Raw genomic sequence first — 14975 nt, 5'->3', positions numbered from 1 at the left:
AAAACAGGGGAGAAAGGGTGGTGAGGGGCATTGAAAGATACATGGGAGAAAAGTGAGGGAAATTGAAACGAGGGAAAGTGAGGGAAATTTGAAAGAAACAGGGGGGGGGGGGGAGAAAGGTGAGGGAAATGAAAGAAACCAGGGGGAAAAAGGGGTAGGGTTGAAAATACATTGAAAGAAATTCATTGGGGAGAAAGTGAGGGGAAATGAAAGAAAGGGGAGGAAAGGAAGGGTGAAAGGGAAATTGGAAAGGGAAACAGGGGAAAAAGAAAGGGTGAGGGAAATTGAAAGAAACAGGGGTGGGGAAAGTGGATCATTGAAAGGAACAGGGGAGAAAGTGTTGAGTTGCATGAAGGGGATTCCATGGGAGAAGGAAGGGAAATTGAAAGCAGAGGAGAAAGTGAGGGAAATTGAAAAGAAACAGGGGAGAAAGTGAGGGAAATTGAAAGAAACAGGGGAAAAAGTGGGTGAGGACATTGAAAGATACATGGGAGAAAGTGAGGTTGAAAATTGAAAAGAAAACGGGAGGAAAAGAAAGGGTTGAAAGAAATTGAAATAAAACAGGGGAGAAAGTGAGGGAAATGAAAGAAAACAGGGGGAAAAGGGTGAGGGACATTGAAAAGATCATGGGGTAGAAAGTGAGGGAAATTGAAATAAACAAAAAGGGGAAAAGTGTTGAGGGAAACATTGAAGAAAATTAAACATGGGGTTAGAAAGTGGGAGGGAAATGAAAGGGAAAACAGGAAGGAAAGTGGAGGGAAATTAAAGAAAACAGGGGAGTAAAGGGTTGGTGGAGGGCATTTGAAAGATACATGGGAGAAAGTGAGGGAAATTGAAATAAACAGGGGAGAAAGTGAGGGGAAATGAAAGAAACAGGGGTATTAAAAGTGGGAGGGAAATGAGGAAAACAGGGGAAAAAGGGGAAAAAAGTGATGAGGGACATTTAAAGATCATTGGGAAATAAATTGAAAAGTAAATTGTTAAAGAAACTAGAGAAAGTGGGAGGGAAATGAGGGAAAGAAAGAAACAGGGGAGGAAAGTGAGGGAAATTGAAAAGAAAACATTGGAAAAAAGTTGGTGAGGGACATTGAAAGATACGATGTTGAAAGTGGGGGATGAAATTGAAAGAAACAGGGGAGAAAATGGGAGGGAAATTTGAAAAGGAAACAGGGGAGAAAATGAGGGAAATTTGACAGAAAGGGGGTGACGGGGTGGTTGAAAGCATGACAAATTAAACATTGGGAGAAAGTAGGGAAATTGCAAAGAAAACAGGGAGAAAGTGGTGAGGGGCATGAAAGATACATGGAGGAAAAAGTGAGGGAAATTGAAAGAAACAGATAGAAAGTGAGGGAAATTGAAAAGGAAAACAGAGAAAGAAAGTGAGGGAAATTGAAAGAAACAGGGGAAAAAGTGGTTGAGGGACATTGAAAGATACATTGGGAAAGAAAGTGGCGGGAAATTGAAAGAAACAGGGTAAAAGTGGTGAGGGGCTTGAAAGATACCATGGGAGAAAGTGGGGATTGAAAGGAAACAGAGGAGGAAATGATTGAAAGAAACAGGGGAGAAAGTGAGGGAAATTGAAAGAAACAGGGGAAAAAGTGGTGAGGGACATTGAAAGAATACTGGGAGAAAGTGAGGGAAAAATTGAAAAAACAGAGGAGAAATGAGGGGAAATTGAAAGAAAGAAAAGGGGAGAAAAGGAGGGAAATTGAAAGAAACAGGGGAAAAAGTGGTGAGGGACATTGAAAGATACATGGGAGAAAGTGAGGGAAATTGAAAGAAACAGGGGAGAAAGTGGTGAGGGGCATTGAAAGATACATGGGAGAAAGTGAGCGGCGTTAAAAGATACATGGGGAGAAAGTGAGGGAAATTGAAAGAAACAGGGGAGATAGTGAGAGACATTGAAAGAAACAGAGGAGAAAGTGAGAGAAATTGAAAATAACACAGGAGAAAGTGAGGGAAAAGTAGAGGAATCAATTTTGGAAAACTTAAGAGTAGAAGCAAAAAAAGCGTTGTTGTGAGCCTTAACAATGTCTCCAACAGTGTCTCCAAGACGAAAACATGGAGTGTCACCAGTCATCTGCGAAAATCTCATTTTAAAATCCTGTCAATTTTGATTTATGACCTGACTTAACCTCGGCACGGCTCGAATCCAATTAAGACACAGGCCTGAAGCCCATAACAGACTTCTGGGACCCCGTCCCCTTTCCTCCATTGTTTAAATTCCCCAGTCAGATTTCCCGAGGGTCATTTGAAGGGGTCAGGCCTGTGTTCGTACATAGGTAGGTGAGTGAATGTGTGGTTGGTTGTGTACGTCATGCCGTAGTGGATTACAAAATGTTTCTGCTTTTTGTTGCGATGAGTCAGTAAAGTATAAAAATATTTCTTTCCAGACTATTGTGCGAGGTTTCGCTAAACCAATCTCCAACCAAATACTTCAGAGGGTTGGTTATGATTTAGCTGGATTTGGTGCCAGCACGGGCTCTTGCTCCTAGAGCAGCCCGTAAAATACTTCAGACGAAATCAAACAATTTTTTAGACCCGTAAGAACTAGAAAGAGAATGTGAAACTAATGTATTAATATAGTTACACTATGCAATAACGTCATGTAAAGTAATGTATACATAATTAGCCACGCCCTAAGTCACTAAGCATTGCATTGTAGATATAAATGATAACCCCAGACCCCTCCCCACCCATGTTCCTATTCTCTTAAAATTATAAATGGGATACTGGATATGCAGACAGGCGATGAAACGGACCGTAGCAAGTGGAATAAATAGAAAGCGTACCCCAACTGTGTGTCATTATCCTGTATATATATTATTATATATATACACACACAAACATACATACCTAGAATATAATATAATATATATATATATATAGATATATATATATATAATATATAATATATATATTATTATTACATTTACATATACATATACATGTACACATACACACACACACACAGACACACACACACACACACACACTTGTAGGAAGGGAGGATGTTTATAAGGGGTTATAATGGGTTCTTCCTTCGGAAGATGCATTAGCAATTCTCTCTTAGACATTATAGGTGCCTCACAACACTGAGGGACCTGGGGCAACCCGAACGAGCTGTAAGGACGATATGTAAGAATGACATTTGGCAGTGATTAGAGAAATGCATAGTCGCTATTACTAACAATTTAGAAACAATCCTTTGAGCAACATTGGACAGTGATTAGAGAAACGCTTAGTCACCATTACTGACACTTGGGAAGGTGTATCCTTTGAACGACATTTGACAATGATTAGAGAAACGCTTAGTTGCCATTACTGACACTCGAGAAACTGAATCCTTTGAGCAACATTTGACAGTGATTAGAGAAACGCTTAGGAACATTACTGACACTTGCGAAGCTGTATCCTTTGAAGGACATTTAGCAGGGATTAGAGAAACGCTTAGTTGACATTACCGACACATGGGAAGATGTATTCTTTGGAAGACATTTGGTTTTGATTTGAGAAATACATAGTCGACATTACCGACACTTGGGAAGCTGTATCCTTTGAACGACATTTGGCAATGATTACAGAAATGCATAGTCGGCATTACTGACACTTGAGAAACTGAATCCTTTGGACGAACGAATGGCAGTGATTACAGAAACACTTAGTCGCCCTTACTAACAATTTAGAAACTGAATCATTTGAGCAACATTTGACAGTGATTAGAGAAACGCTTAGTTGACATTACCGACACTTGGAAAACTATCCTTTGAACGACATTTGGCAGTGATTAAATACCAACACTTGTGAAGCTGTACCCTGTGAACGACATTTGGCAGTGATTAAAGACACGCTTAGTCAACATTACCGACACTTGGGAAGCTGTATCTTTTGAATGACATTTGGCAGTGATTAGAGAAATGCTTAGTCAGCATTACCGACACTTGGGAAGCTATATCTTTTGAACGATATTTGGCAATGGTTAGATAAATGCATAGTCGACATTACCGACCTGGGAAGCTGTATCCTTTGAACGACATTTGGCAGTGATTAGAGAAATGCATAGTCGACATTACCGACACCTGAGAAGCTGTATCCTTTGAATGATATTTGGCAGTGATTAGAGAAACGCTTAGTTGACATTACTGACTCGTGAGGAGCTTTTTATGCACTCTTGAATGGTATTACCAACTGCGATTAGGTGTGAGAAAGAAAATAGGCTTTGGTTAGCAATGCCGTCTGCAGTTGGATGGAGGGCAACTGTGAATAGGTCTGTGTGAAGCACTGTAGGCATTACTGAATGGTGTTTGCAGTGTCCGTCCCTTCGGCCCCCAGCTGCATCCACTTATGAGCTTTTTTCCTCTAAGCTCCATTCACACTTCTTTCCCGTAATTGGTTAGTGCTGTCAGTGCACCACACAGGATGCATTGTAGGCATTGCTAAAGTTTTTTTGCAGTGTGCCTTCATCCTCTAGCGGTAACCCCGTTGATTCCTTTTACTTTACCTCCATTCGTATTATCTTCCATCTTGCTATCCACCATCTCCCAACAATTAGTTCATAGTGTAACTATGAGGTTTTCCACTGTCACACCTTTCAAATCTACTTACTCTCAGTTTCCTTTCCAGCTCTGAATGACCTTATAGGTCCCAGTGCTTTCCAACAACTCCAAATCCACCTTTCCTCTGCATTATGCATGGATGGGCCAATAAGTGCCCCGGTGCTTGGGTAGGGAGCCCTAGATTAAAAAAAAAATACAAAACAATCCGTAATTGAAAACTACTACTTTTTGCTGATTGGTCAGCTGTGAGTGATGTCACTAAGCTCCTCCCTATTTATACCATGCTCATCATCTTCCAGTTGTCAAAGCTGGGAAGGCAGTCTTTTTAGTTATGTTAACATTGTAACATAGCTAGATCTTGGTGTCTTGTGCCCTGTAAACAGTAAAACATGAGGAAATTTGTACGTTTTCATTGCTTTCCAAGAAATATTTCCGCAGGTGACTTCATATCATCATTTTAGCAGACGAATTTCCGTCAGTTAGGCTTGGAGTAATTATATACATATGCTTTATGTCAATTATGGTTCAATTATAATGACCAGTCCCATTATCAATTTACAATTGCAACTAAAATTAATATTAAATAGAAATAAAGAATTACAATTACCTTTAAAATGTGTAATTAATTAAATTGCAATTAAATTACAATTACAGTTATTCCAAGCCTGCCGTCAATGGACAGGCACAGCTGTTGTAAAGGGGGCGTGGCCTAGGCAGGCAAGAATGTCGACTATAGGGCGTTTATTTTTCTAAGATCGCTGTGGTGTGGCTTGTACAGATATGCGTTGCCAATTTTCATGTTATGGTAATCATATTAGCTTCGTGGAGTCTATTGAAATAGTTTTCATTTCTTGAAATGTGGTTCTTTGTTTGCATCAGATATTTTGGATATATCTCATTTCTTATAATCTTCGTTAAAACCTCAGTTTCATTAATGAAAATGAAGATATGGCATATTTTTCCCCGACAATGCCAGATCTAAGTTTAGGGGGACCTATGATCATTAAGTGGATTTAAAGTCATGGTCAATATCATTAAAGGATACTCGCTCTCGATCACCCACTGTGATAAGTATCAGACAGCGTCCCAATTTTAAGCCTCTTCTGCGCACCTACGTCATCTGAGGGAGCGCGGTGGTGAGAACCATTAAGAACGTAGGTCTAACACACCGTCAAGAATCTTTTTAGAAGAGAATGTTTCTGATAATGTGATCTTTCAAGTGTCAAAAGAATGTAAATAAAACAACATTTGCATTTTGAAAATATTTGATTAAGTTACAACTTTTTATGTTTTTTCTTAGTGCCTCCCTGCATGGTTGCCCTTGACGTTTTCTATACTTTATCAAATTATTACGATATCTCATTCGAAAATATACGGATATCTTTACATAAAAAGCTACAACATCGTCAGGAACGTCAATATTAGACTTTTTCAATTCAAAGCAAAGCTTTTTGAAACGTTTGCCCTCATGAGTGCTTTTCCGCGTTCAGCATTAAAGATCTTCCGCATTATTACTAACTGAAAAAAAAATGACTAGAAGGTCATGCAACTCCCCCCTACTTACACAGTCTATCCAAGTATCACTCCTTGGTACTTCTTTATTCTTATTTCCTAACTCAGGGTATTTCACACAAAATATTTTGACAATATATCCCCCAATGTATTTAAGAGCCACCTCCTCAATTACTCCCTCGATATCTTTTTTATTTCTGTGTTTGCTCTCAAAACGTTTTCTTCCTCATCAAAACATCTTTTCCTAAATCAAAATTTAAATTTCTAAACATCTGTGTTGTTAGTCATATTTCTAATGCTAACTCCCTTTCCTTTGTTACATACTCACCTTCATTAGGAGATTCAAGGGATTTTTCAACTGAGGTGATGTTACACTTTTCACTTATCACCTTCATTTCCTTCCCTAACAACAATTTTTTATGCCTGAATTTAAACTTTACTGCATTTGGATGATCATGGTGATCATCCATGGCCTTATACACCCAAAGAAATGTTCAATGCAATATTGATTTAATCTTTGTGTCAGCAGGTAGCCAATACTATGAGAGGCTTTTAACAATAAATAATGCAATGGTGGATTTACATGAAAAAAAATATTCCTTTCTCCAGAAGGAATATATATATATATATATATATATATATATATATATATATATATATATATATATTTGCATTAGGCCTTTTAACTCTTAAAACTCATTAACTCGACGACCTTGAGCAATGTAATTTACCTGTTTGGTTTTCTACATCAATACCAAAAGCAGTGCTTTTACCAGACTCTCCATACATGCATGAGGAATTCATGGTGTCGAGCCAGTCATTCGTTATTACAAGAATAAAATCTGACGTTTCACTCCAGTTTTGACACTTCAACAGTCTCCTTTCGCCTAAATATTTTTTTCTGAATTGGCACATGTCTTTGTTGACCCGTTACATTTAGTAAATGAACTTCATTGATCTTATATGCCCCTAGTCTGTTTTGGTTTTACTAAGTATTTCTCGTATGCCAGAAGCTGAAATACACTTCTTTATTAAGGAAAAAACCAGTCAATAAACTATTTCTTAGTAATTTGACTAAATGGGGAACATCAGAGAACACGACGTTAATTCTGTCAGCACGACAAGAGGCATGTACCCACTGGTCTTTGTATGGCTTTTATTTTGGAAAACGATGGTATTTTATATTGGAAGTTTTCGTTTTTTCACGTGTATTAGAACAGACAAATACTGCGCAGTTACTTGGCATTATCATTAGTAGAATGAATGAATGAATAAAAAGATTTATGGGCACACAGCAAGTCCTATAGTCTACCTCAAGACTACGTGTAGCATATAGTTTTGGTTAACCGCGTGTGAGAGACCAGGGCGCGTGACGTCACAGTATTGGTGATTCACACCCAAAGCTGCGTGCTGGCTGACCTATTGTATCTAGACAGCCCAAGTGACTCCCGTAAACTTCTTCACCCACCACCTGAGGCCAAGGAAATAGTCTATAATGTCCTGAAATACTTCATTTTATAAAAACATCATGAAGGTCCTTTAACTGATGTTTCGAAGGCAATCCAGAGAACATTTGAAGCAACAAAAGTGCCAGAAATGACTATTCGTAGACTTGAGAAGTAAGAGAGGCGGGAAATATAGTGGAATCTCCAGTGTTTCAAAAAAAGAAAAGAGCAAGTGAATCCTGTGACTGACTTGGATGATTTTGATAGAAATGTTATGCAGAGAAGGAATGAGCGTTTGTCTTTTCTAAGGGGATAATAGATCGATTGACTTATGAATTTATGTTTCAAGTCCAAACACCGGAGCCAACAGGCCATTCAGCGCATCTATAATTATAGAAAGAGAAAGAAGAGATAGCTAAACAGAATCGGGAATAAAAAAAAAAAAAAAAAAAAAAAAAAAAAAAAAAAAAGTTAACAGGGAAGAAGCAAACCTTTTTTCCCTCGACTCCCAAGGTCTAAAGCGAATCAGTAGTATGCGCACAATTTATTAAACCGGTTTCGCCGAAGATCTTTGCCGACTCACGTGTAAGGTGGATCTCGAATCGATACATTTGCAACTGTTTTTATCTTTCAATTCCTCCTCCAGTGATCTATTGTAAATCGATAAGCCGAAGCTGAAATTGATTGGAGAGAGAGAGAGATTACGTGGTAACACCTGTGAGAACCACGACGTAGTTGATTAATACACGTGGTGCAACAGTGTTAGTTTTCGCGTATCGACGACGGTCGCTATAGGTTTGTTAAACTCCTCTCTCTCTCTCGACTCCGTGTAGTGTCACTCTTGAGCAGTGGAGTGAAAGGGCGTTCTTTGTAAAATCAGCTGTTTATTAGACGCAAGATGGCCTAGACACCGACTTCTTTCGCATAGAAGATTGTCTCGATATGTTGGTGAGTAATTTTAAAACCTTGACGAAGATTACCAGGGGCAGACTTTTTGCATGCAATCCGCATGAAAATGGGTGTGTCTGCTTGTCGTTGTGCATATCGCAAAATTCTTGCTTGGTCTAAGGAAGTGTCTAAATGGAAGTGGGTGTTCAATCGGGCCAGCCGTTTAAAAGTATTATGCGCCTTAATACGTTATGCCATAAAGGCTGTTACGGTTCAAGCAATTGCATGTATGCCTGTTAACCATGTCTATATTGTGTGGTCGACAATTACATTTTGTGTGTTGTTGACAACGGCGTATCCATGACGAGGAGTTAACACGAACTGTGTGGCTCAGTGTTGACGCTGAACACGAGCATTGGTCTAGTATGCTTGTGGCGGAAAAGAATAGTTGGATTGGACTAAGTCAGTAAGTCGATTTATGCTAAACAAGGTCCCTTTTTGCGGTTTCAAAATGACGGGGCGGCATCTTTCGACCCATTTCATTGCTAACGAGGATAACACACCAATATCATTAGTAAGTACCACAATTAAGTACTTTCACATACTGAGTGGTCCCTGTAGACTTGAACGCAGATGAGAAGTCGCTATGTGGCCACGATGAGATACGATGAGTGTGTTCCTCCCCCCCCCCCCTCTCTCTCTCTCTCTCTCAAAATCTAGCGAGTACTCACTTTTTGAGATACAGACCTCAGAGGACCGCTTTGTGTTACCTCGTTTCTACAGTTTACTTGCGTAACTTTTAGAGTATGGAAATAAAGTTTATCAGATCATTTTATATTCACCATTCACAGAAACTGAAACACAGGCAAAATGAAATAAAGTGGAAGGATATTGAAACGCGTTTGTTGAATTTAAAGTTGAAATTGATTTAATAAAGAAAGGTTAAACGTATCAAAGAGTATTAACGTAAGAAACTAATGAAATTAGTCACTAATGACCGACGGGAACTGACTGACAAAGTTTTATGAACATAAAAAAACTATAATTACCATAACATTTACTTTCAATAATAATATATTAATCGTCTCATACTAAAACATCAAACTACGCTTTTACGATTTCACCCAATATTACTTGTAAACCTCACATTTCCCCCTTAAAGGGCCTCTGTTTCCATACGGTCGGACATAATTATTTGCTTTGTTCTTTACATGTAGACACTTAACCCCACCCCCCATCCTTCTTACCACCAATCACAAGCCTATACCCCCCCCCCATCCTTCTTACCACCATCACAAGCTTATATAATTAGACCCCCCCCCCGCCCCCCCCCCCCGCCATGAAAAGATCATGTTCGTTTGTTTTTTATTATTAAAATGCGTCATCAGTTTCCACGTATGAGTGAAATCTCTGATTCTTCCGACCAATCACAGATCTTATCATTCACATAAATGCAAATACCCAAATTGCGTGTTATTACTTAACAAGTATTCGAAGGGTGAACACACATCCCCCTCTGCATATTCTCAAGGTAACACAGTTTCACTATTAATTGCGATAATACTTCTCTTAACGTATATTTTCGTTTTATGGTACTAACGTATATTTTCGGTTATGGTATTGTAAATAATCTTTTTTATTCTGTCATTACGAAATGAAGACTCGCGAGTTCACTGTTAAAGGAAACTACCATTGTGCTTTAGTCATTGTTCAAACCTTATTCTAGTTGGTTGCAGATTTATATCATATTTCGGTGGTTTGTCGTCGAAGAATTTTGTTTATTTAGTAAATTCGCATTCGGTGTGTGAGATGGTCTTATTTTGGTAGGAAGTTATACCTCGAGTTATCTAAACGACTGGTTACGCCACTTTACGAAGTTATCCGAGCGACTAGTGACGTCACTCCCCCCCCTCCCGGACCTTGTGAAGTGAGCAATGAAACGTGGTGGTGGAAATTTTAAGTGAACGGTTTGTGCTATTACCTTGGAAATTGATTTTTCCTACAGTTTTAGTGTTTTTGGTGATGCTGTAGTAGTAGTCTTGTGATACTGTTATATATGTCCAATTCTCTACCTAACAACTAACCCCCACTCCCTTATACCAGCTGGTACCTTGTGCACCCGGCACCCCGAGTCAAGGCCAACAGAATTCTATTGGCATTGCCCCGAGTGGTGCAGCCATGTCCTCGAACATAAATGTATTATTTCGAGTTTATTCATAAAACACACACACCAAAAACTACGTGAAACCTATATCATAACCACAAATCATCACATTTGATTATAACTCAAAGTTGGGCAGGTGGTTCAAATGCAGGTAGGTCTATCGCAAATTCTTCCTTCGTATGAACCCACAGCTCTGAGACGAGCGTCCAACAGACTCCAACTGCCGCTAAAAACAATCTGGTTCTGGTCTGCCGCGGCGTGCCGAATTCCATCGCATTCAATCCATTCACGGGACGGCGCGCATACGCCGTGTGGGACCACTCGTATTTGAATTATGGCAGTTGATAAAGACGCACAAAACGCTTAGGCCAAGGCCCCACCGAAGCTGTCGCGTGCGTCCAACACAAGCGTTTTGTGCGTTTCGATCAACTGTTATAGTCCAAATACGAGTGGCCCCACACGGCGCATGAGCTTGCGGGGGCGTCAAGTGCGTTGCCGGGCTGGACGCACAAGGAACAAATGTTTTGTTTTCGCGCGTCGGCGTTCGTCTCCGAGCTGGGGTCCACTTGAAGGAAGAAATTGAGGTAGACCTACTAACCTGCATTTGAGCCACCTGCTCAACTTTGAGTTTTAATCAAATGTGATGATTTGTGGTTATGATAGAGGATTCATGTATTTTTTTTTATTATATTCTAATGGATACATTTGTGTAAATAACTTTGTTTCAGAGGTTACTGTATCAAAGTGTTCGGTTTACACACACACAATCTTCGCATCTTAATTTCTGTATTAAATAAAATAAAGTGCAACTTTACAAATTTCGAAATCAGTAATCCTTCCCTCAGAGTTACTACAAGTTTCTTACGTTGATACAGATCTTCTGTAATTGATATTCGTGAATTAAGTCAAAGGTTATCTGCGGCATCCGACAATATTAAAAAAACCTTGTCTGGTCGCTGTCGTAACTTATGAAAGTGTTGCATATTCTCCACCCTTTCCTCGTTCTCAATTTATGTCGAGTCCAGATTTCCTAAATTTCAACGCCTCTAATTTGGTTGACAACAACGAGTCAGAGCAAAACCCCGCGCGCTCCCCTACATGAAGGGAAGTGCTGCTGAAGTTTGAACTGTCCGTTTTGTAACCGTCACTCGTTTGTCTGGTTGGCAGGGTTGCCATTCGTACGATTGAACATCCTCTGGTACGATGCTAGATCCAACTATCGCACATTTTATACGATAATTCTGGTATTTGTTTATTTTCAGATGATTAAAAGGCATTTTTTTTTCAAGATTAAATGTTTCTAATTAAAGATTATGAAAATATAAAGTGACAATTTCCCTTAGGATATGTAGAGTACTCCTTTTATCTGATGATGACTGAAATGAAACTTATCTAATTTGACCATGAAAAAAAGTAACATAGGTGTGCTCTATAAGTTTATATATATAAGGCATCTTGATGACATCATTGTAATGGAATATAATGATAAATTTATAATGATGTTCAATCCGGCATCATTGCCATAAATGTAATAATGACTAGACCTATATCTTTGGCCAACTAACACTTTTAGTTATATGATCGCAAGTGAACTTAAAAAAATAATTATCACTGTATTGTATCATTGAAATTACATAAACTATTTTTTTTAGAGTAAAGAAAACTGGTAACGTATCCTGGACCCATTTAATTTTAGATGAGAATTTAATTAACACTGCATTATACAATTTCTCACTTTCATCGTTGTTATATATATATATATATATATATATATATTATATATATATCATATATATATTCTAGCTTATATTCTAGGTCTTGGTTTGCACATGAATCAACGGTCAGCGTTATGCATCTGATAAACATCCAAACGCATCCAAATACCGTCGTTTTCCAAAAGAAAAGCCATACAAAGACCAGTGGGTACATGCCTGTTGTCGTGCTGACAGAATTAACGTCGTGTTCCCTGATGATCCCCATTTAATCAAATTAGTAAGAAATAGCTTATTGACTGGTTTTTTCCCTTAATAATGAGTTTATTTCAGCTTCCAGCATACGAGAAATACTTAGTAAAGCCAAAACAGACTATGGGCTCGCACATAAGATCAATGAAATGCATTTAAATGTAACTGGTCAACAAAGACAGCGCGTTAGATTAGCAGTGAAAATGGTGTCTACATCATGTGCCAATTCAGAAAAATATTTAGGCGAAAGGGGACAGTTGGTTGAAGTGTCAAAACTGAAGTGAAACTTCCGATTTTGTTCTTTTAATAATGAATGATTGGCTCAACATCATGAATTCTTCTTGCATGTATGGAGAGTTTGGTAAAAGCACTGCTTTTGTTATTGATGTAAAAAAACAAACAAGTAAATTAAATTGCTCAAGGGTATCGAGTTGATGAGTATTATGAGTTAGAAGTCCTAATGCAAATATATATATATATATATATATATATATATATATATATTTGTATGTATGTATGTAGTATTGTATGTGGGTATGGGTGTATATTTATCTAATAATATAATATATATATATTATATATATATAATCTATATATGTATATATATATATATATGTATGTAGTATTTAGTTTAATAAATATATATATATATATATATATATATTATATATATGTATGTTATAATGGTTATATATATATATGTATATATGTATTGTATGGTATGTATTTGTATAAGTTGATAATATATTCCATTCTGGATTAATATAGAGATATATATAATCTCATATATATAGTAATATATATATATATATCATCCTTCTGGAGAATATATATATTATTATTACCCTATATATATATCATATATATTATATATAATTACTATATATTCCTTCGGAGAGAGGAATAATTTTTTCATGTAAATCCACCATTGCTTTATTTAATGTTAAAAGCCCCTCATAGTATTGGCTACCTGCTGACACAAAGATTGAATCAATATTGCCTTGAACATTTCTTTGGATGTGTAAGGCCGTGGATGGTCACCGTGATCATCCAAATGCAGTGCATCTTAAATTCAGGCATAAAAAAGTTTTGTTAGGGAAGGAAATGAAGGTAATAAGTGAAAAGTGTAATATCACATCAGTTGAAAAATCCCTTGAATCTCCCAATGAATGTTTCAAAACAAAGGGAGTTAGCATTAGAAATATGTCTAACAACAGATGTTTTTGATGAGGAAGAAAACCTTTTGACAGCAAACACAGAAATTGATAAAAAGATATCGAGGGAGAAATTGACGGAGTAGGCTATTAAATACATAGGGGGATATATTGTCAAAATATTTTGTAGGAAATAAGAATAAAGAAGTACCAAGGAGTGATACTTGGATAGACTGTGTAACTGGGGGGGGGGGGGGAATTGCATGCTGTACACGGGAAAGCATTCATAGAGGGCAACGTTGTTTTAAAAAGTTTTCCTTTGAATTGTAAAAGCCTAATATTGAAGTTCCTGACGATGTTATAACTTTTTATGTAAAGATATCCGTATATTTTCGAATGAGATATCTTAATAATTTGATAAAGTATAGAAAACGTCAAGGGCAACCATGCAGGGAGGCACTAAGGAAAAAGATAAAAGTTGTAACTTAATGAAATATTTTCAAAATGCAAATGTTGTTTTATTTACATTCTTTTGACACTTGAAAGATCACATTATCAAAAACATTCTCTTCTAAAAAGATTCTTGATGGTGTGTTAGACCTAGACTACGTGACTGCAGGAATTCTCGCTTGGCTGGTACACGTATACACAGTTTCAACATGGCTGTACAATACACGTATCTATCCAGTTCAACCCACTCGCATCTTTCTTCGCCTCTGATTATATAGAAGTTATTAATGTGACGTCACTAGGTTCAACAACCGAGACACGTGTCCTCTCTTCTCTCTCTCTCTCTCTCTCTCTCTCGTTTTCTTTCTCTCCTCTGTCTCTCTCTGACTGCTTATTCATAATCACGTTTAATTATACTGTTGTTATTGTTATTATTATTATTATTATTATTATTATTATTATTATTATTATTATACTTTTGATATTGATAATATAAAATAATGATGATAATAATAATAACAACCACCACCAACAACAACAACAATTAATAATAGTAATATCAGGAGTATTACAATAATAATAATAATAATACTAATAATATTGCTATGATTATTATTCTTTTATTCTTGATACTATTATTATTATTATAATTATAATTATACTATATTATTGTTTTTATTATTATGGTTATCATTATTATTATTATTATTATTATTATTATTACCGTTATCATATATGATTGAGGCGATTTATATTTATACAATGGTGACCTCTCAATAATCATATCTGGAAATTTAAGAAAAAAAAAAAATGCTAAGGTGCAAAATTGACCAGACGACAAG

The 14975-nt window shown here is 37.1% G+C and overlaps 1 protein-coding gene across 5 annotated transcripts in view; it reads left to right on the top strand.

Moving 5' to 3' along the window:
- Nucleotides 1-14975, top strand: part of LOC135210742 (uncharacterized) — a 59702-nt gene that overhangs the window by 22043 nt on the left and 22684 nt on the right. The window contains exon 1 of one of the 5 annotated variants that reach the window (XM_064243568.1): nt 8312-8461. The exons of 2 other annotated variants lie outside the window; for them this stretch is intronic. The gene's annotated coding sequence lies outside the window, so the exon portion shown is untranslated. Of the gene's footprint in view, nt 1-8311; nt 8462-8813; nt 8976-9898; nt 9933-14975 lie in introns of those variants that run through there. 2 more of the 5 variants (XM_064243572.1, XM_064243570.1) reach the window with 2 other exon arrangements.

The sequence above is a fragment of the Macrobrachium nipponense genome, chromosome 4, assembly GCF_015104395.2.
Source record: "Macrobrachium nipponense isolate FS-2020 chromosome 4, ASM1510439v2, whole genome shotgun sequence".
Lineage (NCBI taxonomy): Eukaryota > Metazoa > Arthropoda > Malacostraca > Decapoda > Palaemonidae > Macrobrachium > Macrobrachium nipponense.
This window is presented reverse-complemented; position numbering and strand designations above follow the sequence as displayed.